This window comes from Pristiophorus japonicus, chromosome 9, assembly GCF_044704955.1.
Source record: "Pristiophorus japonicus isolate sPriJap1 chromosome 9, sPriJap1.hap1, whole genome shotgun sequence".
Taxonomy (NCBI): Eukaryota; Metazoa; Chordata; class Chondrichthyes; family Pristiophoridae; genus Pristiophorus; species Pristiophorus japonicus.
The window spans coordinates 209,876,681-209,900,612 of record NC_091985.1 but is presented as its reverse complement, the minus strand read 5'-3'; the positions used below and the strand labels follow the sequence as shown (position 1 = coordinate 209,900,612).

General features: G+C 47.6%; 1 pseudogene; it reads right to left on the bottom strand.

Moving 5' to 3' along the window:
• LOC139274102 (zinc finger protein 585A-like) overlaps window positions 1-13,065 on the bottom strand; it is a 76,307-nt pseudogene extending 63,242 nt beyond the window's left edge.
• Window positions 13,066-23,932: the final 10,867 nt, after the last annotated feature.

Below are 23,932 nucleotides of genomic sequence, written 5' to 3'. Positions count from 1 at the left end.
AGACCGCACCTGGAGTATTGTGTGCAGTTTTGGTCTCCTTACCTAAGGGTATACTTGCCTAGAGGGAGTGCAGCGAAATTTCACCAGACTGATTTGTGGGATGGCAGGACTGTCGTATGAGGAGAGATTGGGTCGACTAGGCCTGAATTCACTAGAGTTTAGAAGAATGAGGGGGGATCTCATTGAAACATATAAAATTCTGACTGGGTTGGACAGACTGGATGTGGGGAGGATGTTTCTCCTGGCTGGGAAGTCAAGAACAAGGAGGTTTCAGGATACGGGGTAGGAAATTTAGGACCGAGATGAGGAGAAATTTTTTCACTTGGAGGGTGGTGAACTGTGGAATTCTCTACCACAGAAGGCTGTGGAGGCCAAGTCACTGAATATATTTAAGAAGGAGATGGATCGATTTCTAGAAACAAAAGGCATTAAGGGGTATGGGGAAAACTGGGAATATGGTGTTGAGATAGAGGATCAGCCATGATATTGAATGGTGGGGCAGACTTGAAGGGGCAAATGGCTTACTACTGCTCCTATTTTCTATGAGTCTTGATAGGGCGTAAATGGAGATGGCAGAATCACCAACAGCTGCCATGGGAAAGAGAAAAAAAACAGAAAAGAAAAAAAATATGAGCAGAAGTTATGGTTTGAAATTGTTGAACTCTATGTCGAGTCCAGAAGGCCGAAACAGAAGATGAGGTGCTGTTCCTCGAGTCTGTATTGAGCTTCATTAGAACAGTGTGGGAGGCTGAGGACAGAGATGTGGGAGTGGGAGTGGGCCGGAGAATTCAAGTGACAGGCGACCGGAGGCTCGGGGTCACCCTCGCGGACTGAATGGAGGTTTTCCACAAAGCGGTCACCCATTCTGTGTTTGAACTCCCTATTGTAGAGGAGACCACATCGTGAGCAGGGAATACATTATAAATAGAAAGAAGTACAAGTAAATTGCACTGTTTCACCTGGAAGGAACGTTTGGGGCCCTGGACAGTGGGAATGGAGGAGGTAAAAGGGCAGGTGTTGCAGCTCCTGTGCTTGCACGGGAAGTTGCCGTGGAAAGGGGAGGCATGCTGGGGGTGACTGTGGAGTGGATCAGCATGTCTCAGAGGGAGCGATCCCTTCGGAATACTGAGAGGGGAGGGGAAGATGTGATTGGTTGTGGGACCACCCTGGAGGAGACGGAAAGGGTGCAGGATGATCCATTGAATGTGGAGGCTGGTGGGGTGAAAGGTGAGGACAAGGGGAACACCATCGTGGTTCTGGGAGGGCAAGGAAGGGGTGAGAGCAGAATGGCGGGAAATAGAACGGACACGGTCAAGGGCCATGTTAACCACGGCAGAGGAGAATCCTTGGTTAAGAGAAAAGGGACATATCAGAGGCACTAGTGTGGAAGGTGGCATCATCAGAGCAGATTCGATGGAGATGAGAAATGGGTGAATGGAATGGAGTCCTTACAGGAAGCGGGGTGGAAGGAACTGTAGCCCAGGTAGCTGTGGCAGTCAGCAGGCAGTCACTGAATGTTTGTCAATAGCCTATCCCAAGAAATGGAGACAGAGAAATCAAGGAAGGGAAGGGAAGAGTCAGATATGGACCATGTGAAGGTAAGGGAAGGGTGGAAATTGGAAGCAAAGTGAATGAAATTTTCTAGTCCAGGGCGAGAGCAGGAAACCGCACCGATATGGTCATCAATGTACCAGAAGAAGAGGTGAGAGAAGGACCTAAGGAGGACTGGAACAAAGAATTTTCCACATATCCCACAAAAAAGCAGGCATAGCTAGGACCCACGTGGATTCCCATAATTTGGAGGAAATGAGTGGAGTCAAAGGAGAAGTTGTTCAATGTGAGAACAAGTTCAGCCAGGCGGGGGAGGGTGGTGGTGGATGGGGACTGGTTGGGCCTCTGCTCGAGGAAGAAGCGGAGCCCCCTCAGGCTGTCCTGGTGGGGGATGGAAGTGTAGAGGGATTGGACATCCATGGTGAAAAGGAGATGGTTGGGGCCAGGAAACTGGAAACTGTTAAAATGGCGGAGGGCATCAGAAGAATCATGGATGTAGGCGGGAAGAGACTGGACAAGGGGAGAACAAATAGAGCTGAGATAGGGGTGAAACGATGGGTTAACCAGGGCAGTCCTGTTGGTGGATCTTGGGAAGGAGGTAGAAGCGGGCTGTGCGTGGTTGGGGGTCTTTGAGGTTGGTGGCCGTGGAGGGAAGATCTCCAGAGGCGATGAGATCAGTGACAGTCTGGGAAACAATGGTTTGATGTTGGGTAGCGGGGTCATGGTCCGGGGAGGTAGGAGGAGGTGTCAGAGAGTCGGGTGGCACATTCTGTATCGCACTGCAGGCTGGGTGAGACAGCCGCCATTAAATGTCTTGATCTTCCACCTGACGGGAATGTGATTGGAAGCAGGTGAAATGTGTTTGGAGCAAGGACAACAAAATAAACTGAAACCCCAGCACTTGATGTCATTAAAAACCATCACACTCTGTAGACCCGCCCACAATTTAGTCAACTCTGGAAAATATTTTTTCCAGTCATTTTTATTAATTTAGATTTATTGAATGTTGTAACTGACGCCTTCAATTAATGTTTATTTTCCAACTCTGATTCCACTGGTGGATGATAATCGCCATCAGCCATTCAGAGGGAAGCAGATGCCCCCTTCTTAAAGGGCACAACCCATAAAGACTGGAACTTCACCACAATTAAAAGGAAACTTAGCAGATTAAAATAGAGTTCTGTTTGCTGGGGTGATGATGCACTCCAGTCCCTCTGGTATCCACCAGTCGCGGAAGGCCAACTATAGCTCAGGACCACATCTGTTGTGTTACACTCTATGGAAAGCCTTCTGGAAGTCTCTATCGACAACATCCATTGACAATCTCTTATCTACTTTATTAGTGACCTATAATCATAGAATCATACAGTGCAGGAGCAGGTTATTCAGTCCATCCAGTCTGTGCCGGCTTTTTGAAAATCTTTCCAATTAGTCCCACATCCCCGCTCTTTCCCCAGAATCCCATAACTTCTCCCTTTCAAGTACATTTCCAATTTCTTCTTGAAATTAACTATTGAATCAGTTTCCACCATTTTTTAGGCAATGTGTTCCACGTGGATAGGAACAGAGAGCAGTGGTTAATGGATGATCTTTATCCAAGAATTATGTAAATTCTGGTGTCCCCGAGTCAGTGTTAGGACTATTGCTCTTCTGAATATAGAGAAATGATCTGAGCTTTGGTGTATGGGCCACAAGATCAAAATCAAAGATGGCTCACTTTGGTGATCATCATCATCATCATAGGCGGTCCCTCGAATGAGGATGAATTGCTTCCACATGAGTTCATAGATGGTTCAATGAAGGACCCGATGTACCAGTCCTGAACTCCAGGGGTGGAAGATGCCTGTGCGTGGATTTTTTTCAGTTGTGGTGACCGTTGCACATCAGCAACCACACGGGCTTGACAGAGCTCGGCCTTTATCCAGTGGCAAGGGTTAACCAGGACAACTGGAGACCTGCTCTGCTGCACGGACCTAGTGCGCACACATATTGCAGTGTGGGCTGGCCCGTGCTGCCCCTGGGCCCTCGGCTCTTCTGGGTGCCGTACCCTCATTAGCCGCACCCCCACCACGATCTCCCATCGCTCCTCCACCACAAACATTCGCCGCACCTCCGCCATGATCTCTCACCACCACTACCTTGATAGCCTTGCATAGATAGGTCACATGGAAAACTTTGCAAATGCAATATTGCCAATAATCAGGTGGTGTTGGTTGAAGGATAAATGCTGGCCAGGAAATTGGGGGGCCTCCCAATAGTGCCGGGGGATCTTTTATGTCCAGGCAAACAGGGCCTTGGTTTAACTTCTCGTCTAAAAGATGGCACTTCCGACACTGCAGCACTCCCTCAGTACTGGATTTATGAAAGGGAAATCATGCTTGACAAATCTTCTGGAATTTTTTGAGGCTGTAACTAGTAGAGTGGACAAGGGAGAACCAGTGGATGTGGTGTCTTTGGACTTTCAAAAGGCTTTTGACAAGGTCCCACACAAGAGATTGGTGTGCAAAATTAAAGCACATGGTATTGGGGGTAATGTACTGACGTGGATAGAGAACTGGTTGGCAGACAGGAAGCAGAGAGTCGGGACAAACGGGTCCTTTTCAGAATGGCAGGCAGTGACTTGTGGGGTGCCGCAGGGCTCAATGCTGGGACCCCAGCTATTTACAATATACATTAATGATTTCGATGAAGGAATTGAGTGTAATATCTCCAAGTTTGCAGATGACACTAAGCCGAGTGGTGGTGTGAGCTGTGAGGAGGACGCTAAGAGGCTGCAGGATGACTTGGACAGGTTAGGTGAGTGGGCAAATGCATGGAAGATGCAGTATAATGTGGATAAATGTGAGGTTATCCACTTTGGTGGCAAAAACACGAAGGCAGAATATTATCTGAATGGCGGCAGATTAGGAAAAGGGGAGGTGCAATGAGACCTGGGTGTCATGGTACATCAGTCATTGAAAGTTGACATGCAGGTACAGCAGGCAGTGAAGAAGGCAAATTGTATGTTGGCCTTCATAGCTAGGAGATTTTAGTATAGGAGCAGGAAGGTCTTACTGCACAGTTGTACAGGACTTTGGTGAGGCCTCATCTGGAATATTGTGTTCAGTTTTGGTTTCCTAATCTGAGGAAGAACATTCTTGCTATTAAGGGAGTGCAGCGAAGGGTAACCAGACTGATTCCCGGGATGGCAGGACTGACATATGAGGAGAGATTGGATCGACTTGGCCTGTATTCACTGGAATTTAGAAGAATAAGAGGGGATCTCATAGAAAAATATAAAATTCTGATGGGACTGGACAGGTTAGATGAAGGAAGAATGTTCCCGATGTTGGGGATGTCCAGAACCAGGGGACACAGTCTAAGGATAAGGGGTAAGCCATTTAGGACTGAGATGAGGAGAAACTTCTTCATTCAGAGAGTTGTTAACCTGTGGAATTCCCTACAACAGAGAGTTGTTGATGCCAGTTCATTGGATATATTCGAGAGAGAGTTAGGTATGGCCCTTATGGCTAAAGGGATTAAGGCGTATGGAGAGAAAGCAGGAAAGGGGTACTGAGGTGAATGATCAGCCATGATCTTATTGAATGGTGGTGCAGGCTCAAAGGGTCATATGGCCTACTCCTGCAACTATTTTCTATGTTTCTATGTTTCTATGTCACGCGTGCTCAAGTTACACAGCTTGGACCCATGACCTTGTGACAGAGCACAGAGTGTTAGCAACTAAGCCAAGCTGGCCAAAAATAAAATAAGGAGACAGGAGAGAGAAGGCAGATAGGTAGGAATGTAATGACTTCAGTGTGACATAAGGAGGTTAGTAAATGGGGCAGGTAGATGTCAGATGAAATTTGACGCAACGAAATATGAGGTGTTACATTTTGTAGGGAAAGAAATGGTAAGAAAAGTGCATTAAACCGTAAAATTTTAAAAGGAGCAGAGGCACAGAGAGACCTTGGGTGTAAGATTCTAGCTAATGCCTTGTCTTATTAATTAGCAGATTTGAGAGTCCAGAGTCAGCAACTTTAATACCTTATTAAAAAGATAAGAAAATATAGAATATGAGCAGATTCTCTGTCCTCTACTGTATCTTGTGTTGATCCATCAATTAGAGTAAACATGCAAGTCCCGCGTGTCCACAGTAACTGACACACGAGGTCAGCCCGCTGGATGGAACCTCGGGCGCCCTGAGCTTGATCTCCGGTGTCTCCAGTCCCGACTGCCCCCTTACATCAGTCTCCCCTCACTTTTATACCCTGTAGTGATCCATCTCTGGCACCGGCCTCTTCTTTGTCTTCTCTGCTGGGTTTTGGCAGGAAGTGAGGAAAAGACAGCTGGAACTTCTCTAATCTGTGATTTACAAGGACACTTTCCCTGGTTCCCAGCAGTTACTTTTCTTCAGTAATTTTCTCATTATTCCTAGATGGTGGCTGGTGTGCAACGGCCACCACACATTAAAAAAATCCACGCACAGGCATCTTCCACCGTTCAGGATGTAGTTCGGGACCTGGAATGTTAGGTCCTTCATGGAAACACCTGTGAACTCATCCCTTTTTTTGCGTGGAAGCAAGTCATCCTCATTCCGAGAGACTGCCTATGATAATGATGATTATCTCTAAACTACCCTGCCTACACTTAATTGTGTTACTTCTGATAGTTTCACAATTTATAGGTATAAACATCACACACTATAATCTAATCTATTCTATTACTCACTCTGGTTTAAGCTTATATTGTGGTTATTAACAGACAAACCCTGTTCGATCAGCCATGATCATATTGAATGGTGGTGCAGGCTCAAAGGGCTGAATGGTCTACTCCTGCACCTATGTTTCTTTCCCCTGATCTGATTACAGATTCCAACCAGTGGATTCAGTGAATGGAATGTCTGATCAGTGTTGCCATGACGACCTGTCTGCAGTGAAGCATCTCGTGAGTTTCTAACTCAGACTAAACTTCTTTTTCCCATAATACACATTATATCAGCCATTTGATGTCAATGTATTTTAGCCATATTATGTTAAACCAACAAGGGTTTATGTTGCCTCCAGACCAGATCCAAGGTCGTCCCACCGTCTGTCATTGAATTACAATATGCAGACGGCGCTTGTATCTGCGCACATTCAGAGGCCGAACTACAAGCCATCGTCAACACCTCCACCGTAGTGTACGTGAGTATGGGCCTTACATTAAACATCCGTAAAACAAGGCTCCTCTATCAATCTGTCCCCACTACACAGTTCTGCCCCCCTGAATATCAAAATCCACAAAGAGGCTTTGGACAACGTGGACCATTTTCGATACCGCGGGAGCCTACTGTCAACAAGGGCAGACATCGATGACGCGGTCCAACACCGACTTCAGTGTGCCAGTGCAGCCTTTGATCCCCTAAGGAAGAGTGTTTGAAGACCAGAATCTTAAAACCGGCATCAAGCTCATGGTCTACAGAACCTGCCCTCATATATGTTTCTGAGACATGGACTATACACAGGAGGCACCTCAAAGCACTGGAGAAGTACCAGCAACGCTGCCTCAGCAAGATCCTGCAAATCCATTGTTAGTGTTCTCGCTCAGGCCAACATCCTCAGCATGGAAGCATTGACCACGCTTGATCAGCTCCGATGGACAGGCTACATCGTCTGCATGCCCGATACGAGACTCACAAATCAAATGCTCTACTCGGAGCTCCGACACAGTAGTGGGCAGAGGAAACGCTTGAAGGACCCCTCAAGGCCTCCTTGAAATCCCTGACCCTCGACCGCTCAAAGTGGAAGAGAATAATCCGGGATGGCACCGAATATCTCGAGTCTCTTCGCTGGGAGCACGCGGAGACCAAGCGCAAACAGCAGAAGGAGCGCACGACAACCCAAGTACCCCACCCACCCGTCCCTTCAACCACCATCTGCCCCACCTGTGACAGAGACTGTAGATCCCACATCAGACTCATCAGTCACCTGAGAACTCATTTTTATGTGGAAGGAAGTCATCCTCGATTCAGAGGGACTGCTTACGAAGAAGAAAAAGGACAAGGATTCATGTATACAAATCTTTAAAAGTGGGAGAACAAGTTGATCAAGTTGTTTACAAAAATATTATCCTATGTTTGATCAATCATAGAAACATAGAAAATAGGTGCAGGAGTAGGCCATTCGGCCCTTCGAGACTGCACCGCCATTCAATGAGTTCATGGCTGAACATGTAACTTCAGTACCCCATTCCTGCTTTCTCACCATACCCCTTGATTCCCCTAGTAGTAAGGACTTCATCTAACTCCTTTTTGAATATATTTAGTGAATTGGCCTCAACAACTTTGTGTGGTAGAGAATTCCACAGGTTCACCACTCTCTGGGTGAAGAAATTCCTCCTCATCTCGGTCCTAAATGGCTTCCCCCTTATCCTTAGACTGTGTCCTCTGGTTCTGGACTTCCCCAACATTGGGAACATTCTTCCTGCATCTAACCTGTCTAACCCCGTCAGAATTTTAAACGTTTCTATGAGGTCCCCTCTCATTCTTCTGAACCCCAGTGAATACAAGCCCAGTTGATCCAGTCTTTCTTGATAGGTCAGTCCCACCATCCCGGGAATCAGTCTGGTGAACCTTCGCTGCACGCCCTCAATAGCAAGAATGTCCTTCCTCAGGTTAGGAGACCAAAATTGTACACAGTACTCCAGGTGTGGCCTCACCAAGGCCCTGTACAACTGTAGCAACACCTCCCTGCCCCTGTACTCAAATCCCCTCGCTATGAAGGCCAACATGCCATTTGCTTTCTTAACCGCCTGCTGTACCTGCATGCCAACCTTCAATGACTGATGTACAATGACACCCAGGTCACTTTGCACCTCCCCTTTTCCTAATCTGTCACCATTCAGATAATAGTCTGTCTCTCTGTTTTTACCACCAAAGTGGATAACCTCACATTTATCCACATTATACTTTATCTGCCATGCATTTGCCCACTCACCTAACCTATCCAAGTCGCTCTGCAGCCTCATAGCATCCTCCTCGCAGCTCACACTGCCACCCAACTTAGTGTCATCCGCAAATTTGCAGATACTACATTTAATCCCCTCATCTAAATCATTAATGTACAGTGTAAACAGCTGGGGCCCCAGCACAGAACCTTGCGGTAGCCCACTAGTCACTGCCTGCCATTCTGAAAAGTCCCCATTTACTCCTACTCTTTGCTTCCTGTCTGACAACCAGTTCTCAATCCATGTCAGCACACTACCCCCAATCCCATGTGCTTTAACTTTTCACATTAATCTCTTGTGTGGGACCTTGTCGAAAGCCTTCTGAAAGTCCAAATATACCACATCAACTGGTTCTCCCTTGTCGAGCACAAATCATTGGTTAGGCTACATTTAGAATATTGTGTCAAGTTCCTGGCATTTTACTGTGGGACAGATGTCAAGGCCATGGAGCAGGTGCAGAAGCATTACACTGAGAGGATACCAGGGACAAGAGGCCTTAGTTATGAGAGAGAAACTGGGGCTCTTTTCATTACAACAAAGAAGGAAAAGAGGAGATGTGAGGGTGTGGGGGTGGTGTTTAAAATATTCGAACACTCACTGTCCCTCAGGATCTAGTGTCCAGGGGAGAAGCTTATCTTACATCTTTCAGTTATAACATGTGTTCATCGATGTGAGTAACTTGTGTCAGCATCAAACACTCTATGGTCTGGTAAAGCACGGGTTAGATACAGAGTAAAGCTCCCTCTACACTGTCCCATCAAACACTCCCAGGACAGGTACATGGGCGTGTTACTAATTAGCGTGTTACAGATTATCTGGTCATTATCACATTGAGGGACACCGGGGTAAACTCCCTTTTTCTTCGAATAACGTCATGGGATCGTTTATGCCCATTTGAGAGGTCAAATGGGGCCTCGGTTGAACGTCTCATGTAAAAGACGGCACCTCTGACAGTGCAGCGCTGCCTCTACTGCATTGGAATGTCGGCCTAGATTTTATGCTCAAGGCTCTGGTGGTGGACTTCAATCCACAATCTACTGACTCAGAGACAAGAATGCTACCACTGAGCCATGACCAACACCTCATTACTCTGGATTATTTCAGTTCTCTTGCTGTTGGTTATTATCATGGACAAGTCCGAGCTCCCCATACCTTCCAGAGCACCGCTCCCAGCCTTGGGACAGGGAAGCCCATTCTTGTAAATCTTTTCTGCACCCTGTCAAACAACTCTCAAATAAATCAGCTTTGTTTCCGACATACAGTGAGTCGATTCCTTGATTTCTCCAAGAGGATATCCTGTTCCATGTTTGTGGGAGCCTGCTGTGTGCAAATTGGTTGCTGCATTTCCTCCATTACAACAGTGACTGCACTTAAAAAGCACTTCATTGCTTGTAAAGTGCTTTGGCATGAAAAGCACTTTATAAATACAAGTCTTCCTTTGACAAAGGAGAAAAGGTTCAAAAATGGAACAGGATATCCTCTTGGAGAAATCAAGGAATCGACTCACTGTATGTCGGAAACAAAGCTGATTTATTTGAGAGTTGTTTGACAGAGGGTGCAGAAAAGATTTACAAGAATGGGCTTCCCTGTCCCAAGGCTGGGAGCGGCGCTCTGGAAGGTATGGGGAGCTCGGACTTGTCCATGATAATAACCAACAGCAAGAGAACTGAAATAATCCAGAGTAATGAGGTGTTGGTCATGGCTCAGTGGTAGCATTCTTGTCTCTGAGTCAGTAGATTGTGGATTGAAGTCCACCACCAGAGCCTTGAGCATAAAATCTAGGCCGACATTCCAATGCAGTAGAGGCAGTGCTGCACTGTCAGAGGTGCCGTCTTTTACATGAGACGTTCAACCGAGGCCCCATCTGACCTCTCAAATGGGCATAAACGATCCCATGACGTTATTCGAAGAAAAAGGGAATTTACCCCGGTGTCCCTCAACCAACATCACTAAAACAGATTATCTGGTCATTATCACATTGCTGTTTGTGGGAGCCTGCTGTGTGCAAATTGGTTGCTGCATTTCCTCCATTACAACAGTGACTGCACTTAAAAAGCACTTCATTGCTTGTAAAGTGCTTTGGCATGAAAAGCACTTTATAAATACAAGTCTTCCTTTAACAAAGAAGAAAAGGTTCAAAAATGGAACAGGATATCAAATAGTCTCCTCTTGGAGAAATCAAGGAATCGACTCACTGTATGTCGGAAACAAAGCTGATTTATTTGACAGTTGTTTGACAGAGGGTGCAGAAAAGATTTACAAGAATAGTTCCAAGGCTGAGGGACTTCAGTTATGTGGATATACTGCAGAAGCTGGGGTTGTTCTCCTTACAGCAGAGAAGGTTGAGAGGAGATTTGATAGAGGTGTTCAAGATCATGAGGGGTGTAGACAGAGTGGATCCAGAGGACACAGATTTAAGGTGATTGGCAAAAGAACCAAAGGTGACATCAGGAAAAACTTTGTTTACGCAGCGAGTGGTTAGGATCTGGAATGCATGGCCTGAAAGGGTGGTAGAGGCAGATTCAATCATCGCTTTCAAAAGGGAATTGGATAAGTACTGGAAGGAAAAAATTTACAGGGCTACGGGGCATGGGTGAGGGAGTGGGACTAGCTGAAGTGCTCTTGCAGAGAGCCGGCACAGGCTCGATGGGTCAAAAGGTGTCCTTCTGTGCTGTAACCTTCTATGATTTCCAGAAAATTAAACTCCAGCCCAGTTATAGGGATTAATTACATCAGCAGGAACAAACCCCAACTGTCCAAATGAACACGGTTCAGTCCTGGATGTGATTAACAGCAGAATCCACACCTGCAGTCACTTGTGAACTCGCTGGTGTCTCAGTAGATGGGACAACTGAATGAATCCCTTCCCACACTCAGAGCAGGTGAACGGCATCTCCGCAGTGTGAGTGCGTTGGTGTGCCAGCAGGTTGAATGAACGAGTGAATCTCTTCCCACACTCAGAACAGGTGAACGGCCTCTCCCCAGTGTGAGTGCATTGGTGTGTCATCAGATCCTTTCTGCTTTTAAAGCTCTTCTCACAGTCAGAACATTTAAACGGTCTCTTATTGGTGTGAACAAGTTGGTGTTCAGTGAGCTGGGATGAACGAGTGCATGCCTTCCCACACACAGAACAGGTAAAATGTTTCTCCCCGGTGTGAACAGGTTGGTGTGCAGTGAGCTGGCATGAACGAGCGAATTCCATCCCACACATGGAGCACATGAACGGCCTCTCCCCGGTGTGAACTCGCTGGTGTTCAGTGAGGATGGATGAACGAGCGAATCCCTTCCCACACACAGAGCAGATGAACGGCCTCTCCCCGCTGTGAACTTGCTGGTGTCTCAACTGATGAGATGATTTAACAAACCCTTTCCCACATATGGAGCAGATGAATGGCCTCGCCCCAGTATGAACTCGCTGGTGTTCAGTGAGGCGTGAAGAACAAGTGAATCCCTTCCCACACACGGAGCAGGTGAACTGTTTCTCCCCAGTGTGAACTCGCTGGTGCTCAGTGAGGTTGGATGACTGCCTGAACCGCTTCTCGCAGTGAGAGCAACTGAACGGCCTCTCCCCAGTGTGAACTCGTTGGTGTTGATTTAGTTCCTGAGAGGTTTTAAAGCTGTTCCCACAGTCAGAGCATTTAAAAGGTCTCTCATCAGTGTGAACTCGCTGGTGTGATAGAAGGTGAGCTGAACGAATGAATCCCTTCCCACACACAGGGCAGGTGAACGGCCTCTCCCCGGTGTGACGACGTCGATGAGTTTCCAGCTCAGAGGGGCAATTGAATCCCTTCCCACAATCTCCACATTCCCATGGTTTCTCCGTGGTGAAGGTGTCCTTGTGTCTCTCCAGGTTGGACGATCAGTTGAAGCCTCGTCCACACACAGAACACGTGTACAGTTTCTCCCTGTTGTGAATGATGCAATGTTTCTCCTTCCACTTTGAAAGGCCGATGATATTCAGCTCCTGATGAATGGAGTGACTCTGACAGATCTTGACATGATGTTTGGTTGGGTTTCCCGTCTGCAAATGCTCCCCTTCTAATATTCTGTAAAAGGAGTTTACAAAAATCAGCACTGGAAGTGCAGGATAGAAATTGAGGACAGACAATTCTCATTTCTATTGCACAGTCTTTTCTTTCTTGTTCCCCCAAAGCTGTAAATCCCTGTCCCACACACTCTCCCTCCTCGCTGTGCTGAAATCCACACCCATCGCACCATCTCCAACATTTCTTTACCCCACCCCCGTTTGCTCCCTCCCTCTGCTCTGGTTGGGTTCAGTTCTACACCCGCTGTGTGGAAAGTGAGAATAAAATCAATGAGGCATTGATGTTTTTCTCCTGGTTATTGGGACACTGAAGCCCCGCCCACTCTCTGCTCCTGTACCAAAATAGCTGCGCAGTCGCAGTAATCCGGGCTTGTTACCGGGGGAAAAGCCTCTGCCAAGATGGCCGCCAGGCGCCCTGATCGCTCCCTGTCCAAGATGGCGACCAGTGAACCCGGGCGGTCGGGCCTATCTCCGCGGTGCAAACAAGGGGCCTGCGGGCTCATATTCGGTGCCTATGTGCTCTTATTCGGTGCCTGAGGCTTTCGCGACCTGTTTTTGAAGCTTCGCAGCGTATCCGCCTGTCCAATTCCTCCGCTCAGCCCACAATCTCCCGGCGCCTCGCAGAACCCTCTCTTCTGTCACAAACCATTTTCACCACTGGCACTGCCCATGCCCAGATCACAGAACGGCCGCGCGCCTGCGTACTGGGCTCCTGTAGTCATTGATAGGCCAGTTTGAGCCTCGCGGGGGTTTCTGGGTAAACATCCCCCCATTGAAAGCGCCAGGTGGTGAAGATAAAATTTATTTCGTGTCAGCCGATTGAGATTGTTTTTTTCACAACCTGCAGGGGTCACACTAAGTTGCTCCAGTGTTAGCAGATGGGAATAGAAACCTTTAAAGCAAGTGTCCTCGTATACCACAAATATAAAATAAATAGTAATAGCTATTTACACACAAATCATCAAGCGATTGTGAGGATCAATTATCACCTCTTTAACCTGCGGTGCCCACCGGTCACAAAAGGTATCAAGCCTTCCACATGGACACCACATGGACCCTCTCCATAGCCAGCCGGGCAAGACCGCAGAAGCGAAGCAGGCAGCCAGTGTGACCTCCCGCTCATCCTGGACTTGCAAATGTTATGTTTTTGCCAGACCCAAGAGCAGGTCCAGGAGGAGATCCTCTGACTTACCCACCCCGACATCTCCACTCCACCATCCTCCACATTGGACAGTCGAAGATTAGGAGCATGGGGCTGAAGTGTAACCAAAACCCGAGGAGCAGCCCCTTCAGGTAACTATGCAGGGGCTGAAAAATCGATCACTGAATATATACATGGCCCATGGACTCCTCTCCCCACAAAAATTCACATCTGGCCTTGGAGCCTGGAAAGGGGAGTTATGCTCGAACTGTATACAGCACTAGTTAGGCCACAGCTGGAGTACTGTGTGCAGTTCTAGTCACCACATTACAGGAAGTATGTGATTGCATTAGAAAGGGCACCGAGAAGATTTGCGAGGTTGTTTCCAGGACTGGAAAACTTTAGCTATAAGGAAGGATTGGATAGGCTGGGGTTGTTTTCCTTGGAACAGAGGAGGCTGAGGAGAGATTTAATTGAGGTGTATAAAATTATGAGGGGCCTAGATACAGTGGATAGGAAGGACATTTCCCTTAGCTGAGGGGTCAATAACCAGGGGTATAGATTTAAAGTATATGGTAAAAGGATTAGAGGGGAAATAAGGAAACATTTCTTCCCCTGGAGGGTGAGAGTCTGGAACTCACAGCCTGAAAGGGTGGTAGAGGCAGAAACCTTCATCACATTTAAATAGTTTTTGATGTCCACGTGAAGAGTCGCAACCTACAGGGCTATGGACGTAGTGCTGGAAGGTGGGCATAAGCTGTTTAGCTCTTTTTCGACTGGCATGAACATTATGGGCCGAATGGCCTCCTCTGTCATAATTTTTCTATGATTCTATGAAAAACGTTTGCACATGACTGCTCCATGTAACAGTCTCTACCCTAGACCCCAGTGGTGCAGGGGAGGACTCGCGTGTAGAAAGCCCTCCATTGGGGAACCCAGCCTCGGTCGGAAGATGACCCGCCAGTCCGATTGGTCAATAAACAAACTTAATAAATAAATTATACATAGACCGGAGTGCCAGGGTCCTCAGCCATTGTGCTGACACATTTCCGTTACTAACTCGCACCTCAGGACACACCGTGTCTGAGTTAATTGCTAAATACATTCTAACTGTTTTGTAACTCGAGTTCTGGCCTGTCATTCTGAGGGAAATTTATGAGGTCTCATTTTGTTTGTGTGTCCCACACGAGAGGCTGTTAATGGCTTTAATAAACAGGCAACAAGTTTTGTAAATTGTGGAAAGAGCTAAAAAAAAAACATTAGTGATGCCTCAAAACACATGGGACAGAGAAATCCAGTTCACAGTGCCCCTGCCACAACACCCAATATCCACCCTCTCTACCATTGGTACTGTTTCTGAGGTAATTAGTCTATAAGATGACGCAAGTCAGGCCATGTGGAGTCAAGGGCCAGGTAGCAGAATGGCTGGAAAGATGGCTACTAAACAGAAATCAGAGGGTACGAGCTAAGCAAAGTTTCTCAGACTGGCAGGAAGTGAGAATTGATGCCCCGCAGGGATCCGTGCCAGGACCACTGTTGTTCACTATTATATAGACTCAGAAATTGTGGCATGTTTTCCAAATTTGCAGAGGATACCAAGTTGGCCCATGTGGAGACCAAGTTCTGCCTTCACACTGAGGACAACCACCATCGTATTGTGTGGCACTACCACTGTGCATTATGGAATAGACTAATAATTGACCGAGCAGCTCAAAACTGGGCAGCCATAAGGTGCTCTGGCCAGCCACAGCTGTAGAATTGTATTCCAACACAATCTGCAAGCTCATGGCCTGGCATATTCTCACTCCTCCATTACCATCAAGCAAGCTGACCAACTTCCGTTCAATGAGGAGTGTAGAAGAGCATGCTGGGAGCAGCACCAGGTGTACCTAAAAATGAGCCACCAAACTGGGGAAGCCTGTTAACCAGCATAAGCAGCATGCTATGGTCAGAGCTAAGTGATCCCACAACCAATGGATCAGATCACAGCTCTGCAGTCCTGCCACATCTAGTTATGAATGGTGGTGGACAATTAAACAACTAACAGAAGGAGGAGTCTCCATGAACATTCCCATCCTCAATGATGGCAGAGCCCAGCACCTAAGTGCAAAAGAAAGGCTGAAGCATTCATAACTATCTTCAGCCAGAAATGTTGAGTGTATGATCCTTCTCTACTTCCTCTGAAGTCAACAACAACAACAACTTGCATTTATATAGCTCCTTTAACATAGTAAAGCATTCCCAGGCTCTTCACAAGAGTCTTATCAAAAAAGATTTGACACCGAGTCACATAAAGAGATGTTAGGTCAGGTAGCCTAGAGCATGCTCAAAGGTTTTAAGGAGTGTCTAAACTGAGACATTTAGGAAGGGTAGAAGTTGTGAGGCTGGCCAGGAGAACACTGGAATAGTCGAGTCTGGAGGCAACAAAGGCATGGATGAGAGTTTCAGCAGCAGATGAGCTGAGGCAGGGGCGGATATTACGGAGGTGAAAGGAGGTCTCAGCTGATCTACTGCTGAAACCCACAACCATTCCTTTGTTACATCCACACTTCAGTATTCCAATGTTTTCCTGCCACCTTCAAAGATTTGTATACATACACCCCAAGTCTCTCTGTTCCTGCATCCCCTTCAAAATTGTACCATTTCATTCATATTGCCTCTCCTTATTTTTCCTACCAAAATATATCACTTCACACTTCTCTGCATTAAATTCCATCTGCCACATGTCTGCCCATTTCATCGGTCTGTCTATTATCATCTGAAGTCTTTTACTACTCTCCTCCAAGTTTTGTGTCATCTGCAAACGATGAAATGATGCCCTGTATACCCAAATCCAGCCCAAAAAGAGCAGTGGTCCTAACGACTGCTGGAAAACACCACTGGATACTTACCTCCAGTCTGAAAAACAACCGTTCACCACTACTCTCTGCTTTCTGTCCCTTACTCAATTATGTACACATGCTGCCACTGTCTCATTAATCCCATAGGCTTTAATTTTACTAACAATTCTATTATGTGGTGCTTTGTCAAGCGCTTCTTGTAAGTCATCTGCACAACATCAACCGCACTACCCTCATTTCTTAATCAAAAACCTCGGACAAGTTACTCAAACATGATTTGCCTTTAACAAATCTGTGCTGACTTTCAGTTATTTGCCCATAGTTTCCCAAATGCCAATGAATTTTGTCCAGGATTATTATTTCTAGAAGTTTCCCTATAAATAAAACAGCATGAACATAAAATGAATCATAGATTGAATCATAGAATCATAGAATGTTACAGCACAGAAGGAGGCCATTCGGCCCATCGACCCTGTGCTGGGTCTCTGTAAGAGCACCTCAGCCAGTCCCACTCCCCCCCTTTGCCCGTAACACTGCATTTTTTTTCCTTCGAGAAAGTCAGGAGAACTTTGAGAATCATCGGGGCCCAGAGACAGAGGAGAATTAAAACATGGGCCGAAATACACCAAGAGAACCACAGACTGCAGCTGGGATGTTAAAGGTAAAAAGGGGCAGGGGAGAGGAACGAAGGTGAGATAGAATACCAGTGGGAAGGACATGAAAAAGGAGACCATCCGAGACACACCCGGGGGGGGGGGGGAAGGAAAAGTAAAAGGGGGCACCGGATAGAAGTGAAATCAAAAGGGAACAGGTGGAAGTGTCAGAAACATGGGAAGACCCAGGTGATGGAAATTATCAGAACATTCAAGCGTGTGGAGTGTTTAGAATAGAGAGTGGACAAGGTCATCACCTGTGGCGAGAGAAGACAGGTTAACATTCTGGGAATATACCCTGCATCGGACTGGGAACTGAAAGATCAGTGAGGGAGGGAGGGCGTGTGTAGGGTGTGGAGGGAGGAGTGTTTAGAATAGAGAATGGACAATAAAGGGGGCAGAGCGGCCCTATCTGTCAGGGTCACCTGGGATGTAAATTAAGTTGATCCCATGGCAGGTAGAAAGCTACAAAACAAACTACTCTGATTAGACCTCTCTAACAGTTAGAACAGCGAGCGAACACCGAGTGTGCTACAGACCCGTGGTCAGAATAAGGAGGAGGAGGGTTTGCTCTATGACGAGCTAGGATTGCTGTGCAGGAAGTGGCAAGATATTTTAACGTGAGTCTTCAATCATCTTAATATAATCTGGGAAAATAAGGAGGGGAGAGACGCCACAAATCGATGGTGAATTGTAGAGAGGGACTGACTGGGTGGAATGAGCTGTGAACTGCAGGGACCCGGTGACCTTCCTGTCTGTAATGTTGCTCCACAGGCAAAAGGTGGCACTACATGGGGCTGTGTTTGAGATAAATCAGTGCAACACCTCTGCTGACAAGCGCTGTTATTAAATGCTGCCCCTTGGTGACATCATCTGAAAACACAGCGTCAGTTTCCACATGTGCGCTGACATCACACAGCTACTGTACTACCACTTCTCTCGACCACTCCATGGTCTCTAAATTGTCAGATTGCTTTTCCAACATTCAGCACTGGATGAGCAAAAATGTTTTCCAATTTAATATTGAGAAGGCTGAAACCATTGTCTTTGGTCCCCGCAACAAACTGTGTTCCCTGGACACCGACTCCATCCTTCTCCCTGGCATCTGTCTGAGGCTGAACCAGACTGTCACAACCTTGGGGTCATATCTGACCCGGAAATGAGCTTCCGGCCATATATCTACAGCATAACTAAAACTGCTTATTTCCATCTCCGTAACATTGCCTGCCTCTGTCCTTGCCTCAGGTCATCTGCTACTGAAACCCTTATCCATGCCTTTGTTGCCTCTAGACTTGTCTATTCCATCCCTTAGATGATGAGACTGGGGAATGAATAATGGGAAACAGGGAAATGGCAGATACCTTGAACAAATATTTTGTATCAGTCTTCACTGTAGAAGATATGAAAAACATCCCAACAATTGATAATCAAGGAGCTATTGCGGATGGGGGGCGGTGGGTGGGAGGGGCGCTTAAAACAATCATTATCATTAGAGATAAAGTACTAGGTAAACTAATGGGACTAAAGGTGGACAAATCCACAGGACCTGATGGCCTGCATCCTAGGGTCTTAAAAGAAGTGGCTGCAGAGATAGTGGATGAATTGGTTGTAATCTACTAAAATTCTTTGGATTCTGGAGTGGTCCCAGTGGACTGGAAAACCGCAACTTGCTATCTACTGAGCAATGCACCCAGGGAGGCACCGCTAAGTTTGTGGTCATGGCCCTCCAAACCGTGGTCTAGGATCGAGGTTGACTTCACTGGCCCGTTTCTAGGCAAAATGTTCTTGGTTGTTGTGGATGCTTATTCAAAGTGGATTGAGTGTGTAATAATGTCTGTAAGCACGTCCACTGCCACCATCGAAAACCTACGAGCCATGTTTGCCACACACGGCTTGCCTGATGTCCTTGTCAGCGACTACGGGCCATGCTTCACCAGCGCTGAATTCAAGGAATTCATGATCTGCAATTGAATCAAGCATGTCACATCTGCCCCGTTCAAGCCCGCATCCAATGGTCAGGCAGAACGGGCAGTCCAAACTATTGTGTTCCTAACACAGATGAGACTGCACACGGAAGGTTAAAGTAACAGTGACATCAGTCTTTATTAAGACACTTCAGAGTGAGGAACAGGCTTTAGAGGCCGGCTTATATACAGTGCTCCCAAGGGATGCTGGGATCCCTTGGGATTTCAGGGGATGGGATGCGCTCCCTGGTGGCGGAACATGGGAGTGCATGATATGAAGATACACAACATCACTCCCCCCCCAAAGTCAAAGTGAAAACTATTTACAAGGTGAGGCGGTCGGGAGCCTTTCTTTCCCTGGTGGACCGCCTCGATACAAATGTCTGTTCTGGTGTGTTGGCTGTGCCCTCGCTGGGCTGGCGTGTTGTTGGCCCTGCAGGGCTGCTGGGTGAGCCTGGCCTTGCTGGGCTGCTGGGCGTGATGGGTTCAATTTCCTGGTCCGGGGTGGTGTCATTTATCCTTTGGGTGTGTGTTGTATCTGCTGTGGGTTGTTCAGGGCAGTCTGTGAACCGCAGCCTCGTTTGGTCCAGTGCTTTCTGCAAATTTGTCCATTGTCTAGTTTGACTACAAACACCCTACTCCCTTCTTTAGCTATCACCATTCCCGCGATCCACTTGGGACCATGCCCATAGTTTAGCACATACACAGGGTCATTCAGATCAATTTCCTGTGACACAGTGGAGCGACCATCGTTTACAGTTTGTTGCTGCCGCCTGCTCTCTACCTGATCATGCAGGTTGGGGTGAACCAGCGAGAATCTGGTTTTTAAGTGTCCTTTTCATGAGTAGCTCAGCCGGGGGCACCCCTGTGAATGAGTGGGATCTCGTGCGGTAGCTGAGCAGTACTCGGGACAGGCGGGTTTGGAGTGAGCCTTCTGTGACTCATTTAAGGCTCTGTTTGATTGTTTGTACTGCCCGCTCTGCCTGCCCACTGGAGGCTGGTTTAAACGGGGCTGAGGTGACATGTTAGATCCCATTGCGGGTCATGAATTCTTTAAATTAGCACTGGTGAAACATGGCCCGTTGTCACTGACCAGTATGTCAGGCAGGCCGTGGGTGGCAAACATGGCCCTCAGGCTTTCGAGGGTGGTGGTGACGGTGCTTCCCGACATTATTTCACATTCAATCCATTTTGAAAAAGCCTCCACCACCACCAGGAACATTTTACTGAGAAATGGGCCCGCATAGTCGACATGGATCCTTGACCATGGTCTGGAGGTCCAGGACCACAAACTTAGTGGTGCCTCTCTGGGCGCGTTGCTCAACTGAGCACACATGCTGCATTGCCGTATACAGGACTCTAAGTCAGAGTCCATACCGGGCCACCACACATGGGATCTGGCTATCGCTTTCATCATTGCTATACCCGGGTGTGTGCTGTGGAGATCCGAGATGAACGTGTCCCTGCCCTTTTTTGGTAACACTACGCGGTTACCCCACAACAGGCAGTCTGCCTCAATGAACAGCTCGTCCTTTCGCCGCTGGAACGGCTTGATTAGCTCTTGCATTTCAATGGAGATGCTGGCCCAGCTCCCATGCTGTACACAGTTTTTTTTACTAGGGACAGCAGAGGATCTTGGCTGGTCCAAGTCCTAATCTGGCGGGTCGTGACGGGTGATTTATCATTTTCAAACGCTTCCATGACCATCAACAAGTCTGCAGGCTGCGCCATCATCAACAAGTTTGCAGACTGCGCCATTTCCAACCCCGTGGTGGGCAATGGTAGCCGACTGACAGCATCCGCACAGTTCTTGGTGCCTGGCCTGTGGCGGATGGTATAGTTATACGCTGATAGCGTGAGTGCCCACTTTCGTATGCGGGCTGAGGCATTGGTAGTTATCCCCTTGCTTTCAGTGAACAGGGATATGAGGGGCTTGTGATCGGTTTCCAGCTCAAATTTGAGGCCAAACAGGTACTGATGCATTTTCTTTACCCTGAACACACAAGCTAATGCATCTTTCTCAATCATGCTGTAGGCCTTCTTGGCCTTAGACAAGCTCCTGGAGGCATAGGTAACAGGTTGCAACTTCCCCGCAACGTTAGCTTGTTGTAATACACACCCACTCTGTACGATGATGCATCACATGCTAGCACAAGTCTTTTACACGGGCTATACAATACAAGCAGCTTGTTGGAGCATAAAATGTTTCTGGCTTTCTCAAAAGCAATTACTTGGTTTTTTCCCCATACCCAGTTCTCACCTTTACGCAATAACACATGTAGGGGCTCTAAGAGGGTGCTTAATCATGGTAGGAAGTTACCAAAATCATTGAGGAGTCCCAGGAATGACCGCAGCTCCATGACGTTCTGTGGCCTGGGCGCGTTCCTGATAGCCTCTGTCTTGGCGTCTGTGGGCCGAATACCATCCGTCGTGATCTTTCTCCCCAAAAACTCCACTTCTGTTGCTATGAAGACGCATTCTGACCTATTCAGCCGCAGCCCTACGCGATCCAGTCGCTGGAGGACCTCCTCCAGGTTTTGTAGGTGCTCGACGGTGTCCCGACCCATGACCAATATGTCTTCCTGAAAAACCACCATGCATGGTACCAACTTGAGTAGGATCTCCATGTTTCTCTGGAAGATCGCTGCAGCCGAACAAATTCCAAATGTGCATCTGTTGTAGATGAACAGTCCCTTGTGCATGTTGATGCAGGTGAGATCCTTCAAAGACTCTTCCAGCTCCTGCGTCATGTAGGCCGAAGTCAGGTCGAGCTTGGTGAACGTCTTGCCTCCTGCCAGCATCACAAATAGGTCGTCTGCCTTAGGTAGTGGGCATTGGTCCTGTAGCGAGAAACGATTAATAGTTACTTTATAATCACCGCAAATCCTGACCATGCCATCACTTTTGAGTACTGGAACAATCGGACTGGCCCACTCACTGAATTCCACTGGCGAGATGATGCCCTCGCGTTGCAGCCAATCCAGCTCGATTTCCACTCTCTCCCTCATCATGTGAGGTACCACTCACGCTTTGTGGTGAATGGGTCGTGCCTCTGGGACCAAGTGGATCCGCACCTTCGCCCCGGAAAAGTTTCCAATGCCTGGCTCAAAAAGGGAAAGGAATTTGTTAAGAACCTGGGTACATGAGGCCTCATCGACATGTGATAGCGCTCGGATGTCATCCCAGTTCCAGCGGATTTTGCCCAGCCAGCTCCTTCCAAGCAGTGTGGGGCCATCGCCCGGGACAATCCAGAGTGGCAGTTCATGCACCGTGCCCTTGCAGATGACCTTAACCATGGTGCTGCCCAGGACAGTGCTGAGCTCTTTGGTGTACGTTCTCAGTTTCATGTGGATGGGGCTCAGGGCTGGTCTGAGTGCCTTGTTGCACCACAGTCTCTCAAACATCTTTTTACTCATGATGGATTGGCTAGCGCCAGTGCCCATTCCATGGCTATGGGTAAGCCATTCAATTTTACATTTAGCATTATAGGTGGACATTTCATCGAAAATGTGTGCACCCCATGTTCTTCAGCATCTGCCTCCTCTCTCTGAGGCTCAAAATTGCTTTGATCTACCATGGACCGATCTTACTCTGCCACGTGATGGTTAGCAGGTTTTGGAGGTGTCCCATTGTTCCACAGCTCTTGCAAACATACCCCTTGAAGCGGCATGAATAGGCTGAATGGAAGCCTCCACAACGCCACCAAGGTGTGAATTGCTTTGCATCATCTGGGTCACCTGAGGCCTGCTGGCAGTTGTAGACTCGTGGTTTCTGCCCTGTACATTTCTGCTCGTAAACACAATTCCAGTTAATTTATGAACATTGCTAGCACTTGTGTGCTGAGAGATTTGTTTGGTGTTATCACTGGTGGACATAAATGCCTGTGCAAATGCAATGGCCTTACTGAGGGTCGGTGTCTCTACAGCCAAAAGTTTAAATAGGATGGTCTCATGGCCAATGCCAGTACAAAAAAGTCTCTGAGCATCTGTTCCATCAAACTCACACTGTCCTGCAAGTCGCCTTAGCTCAGCGACGTAGCTCGCCACTTCCTGACCTTCAGATCGCTGGCACGCACAGAACCAATAACTCACCATCAGCACACTCTCCCTCGGGTTAAGATGCTCCTGAACCAGTGTACACAGCTCCTCATATGACTTATCTGTGGGTTTCACCGGAGCCAGAAGATTCTTCATGAGGCTGTAGGTCAGTGCCCCGCAGACCGTGAGGAGGACCGCTCTCCTTTTTGCTGAGCTTCCTTCTCCATCCAGCTCGTTGGCTACAAAGTACTGGTCTAGCCATTTGACATAGGCTTCCCAGTCCTCACCTTCCGAGAACTTATGCAGGATGCCCACAGTTTGCTGCATCTTTGCGTTGGATTCGTATACTCGTCGCCAGTTATTGTGTTCCTAACACAGATGAGACTGCACACAGGGAGGTTAAAGTAACAGTGGCCTCAGTCTTTATTAATACACTCCAGAGTGAGGAACAGGCCTTAGGGCCTTATATACAGTGCTCCCAAGGGATGCTGGGATCCCTTGGGACTTCAGGGGATGCGCTCCCTGGTGGCGGAACGTGGGAATGCATGCTTTGAAGATACACAACACAAACCATCAAGCAAAGCTTGAAACGTGTGTCAGAAAGCTCCCTGCAGACCCGCCTGTCCCGAGTCCTGCTCAGCTACCGCACGAGACCCCACTCGCTCACCAGGGTTCCCCCAGCCGAGCTGTTCATGAAAAGAGTGCTCAAAACAAGGCTCTCTCTCATCCACCCTT